The 720-nt window shown below is 49.7% G+C and overlaps 1 pseudogene; it reads left to right on the forward strand.

Moving 5' to 3' along the window:
- The first annotated feature begins 229 nt into the window (after positions 1-229).
- On the forward strand, positions 230-347 carry LOC126195891 (5S ribosomal RNA; annotated as a pseudogene).
- The last annotated feature ends 373 nt before the right edge of the window (positions 348-720 follow it).

Here is a 720-nt window from a genome sequence, read left to right on the forward strand (position 1 = left end):
AATAAATCTTTTTATCATTCGTTTAATACGAGGTCTGTTCAAAAAGTATCTGAACTTCCTCCACAAAAACTTTTCTACACTTACCTTTCACTTATTGTGCATGGTCTCCTCCACAATTGGTACACCGCTCCCAGTGCCGTTTCCAATTTCGGAAGCAGTGTTGATACGCCTCTTGCTGGATTGCGTGAAGCGCCGTCTGCGAATTTTCTTTTATCTCGTTTATCGTTACGGCAACGGCCTTGCCACAATGGATACACCGGTTCCCGTCAGATCACCGAAGTTAAGCGCTGTCGGGTGTGGCTGGCACTTGGATGGGTGACCATCCGGGCCGCCATGAGCTGTTGCCATTTTTTCGGGGTGCACTCAAGTCTCGTGATGCCAACTGAGGAGCTACTCGACCGAATAGTAGCGGCTTCCGTCAAAGAAAACCATCATAACGACCAGGAGAGCGGTGTGCTGACCACGCGCCCCTCCCATCCGCATCCTCATCTGAGGATGACACGGCGACCGGATGGTCCCGATGGGCCACTTGTGGCCTGAAGACGAAGTGCTTTCGTTTATCGTTGCAAATCTTCATCCTTTCAACGTGGTTTTGATCTTTGGAAATAAAAAAAAATGTCCGCGTGGGCCAGGTCTGGAGAGTGCGGAGTACAAGGTAGCACAGTGATTTCGGGTTTTCGTAAAATAGTGACGCACAAACAGGGACGAATGTGCGGTTGC

The sequence above is a fragment of the Schistocerca nitens genome, chromosome 7 (genome assembly GCF_023898315.1).
Source record: "Schistocerca nitens isolate TAMUIC-IGC-003100 chromosome 7, iqSchNite1.1, whole genome shotgun sequence".
NCBI lineage: Eukaryota > Metazoa > Arthropoda > Insecta > Orthoptera > Acrididae > Schistocerca > Schistocerca nitens.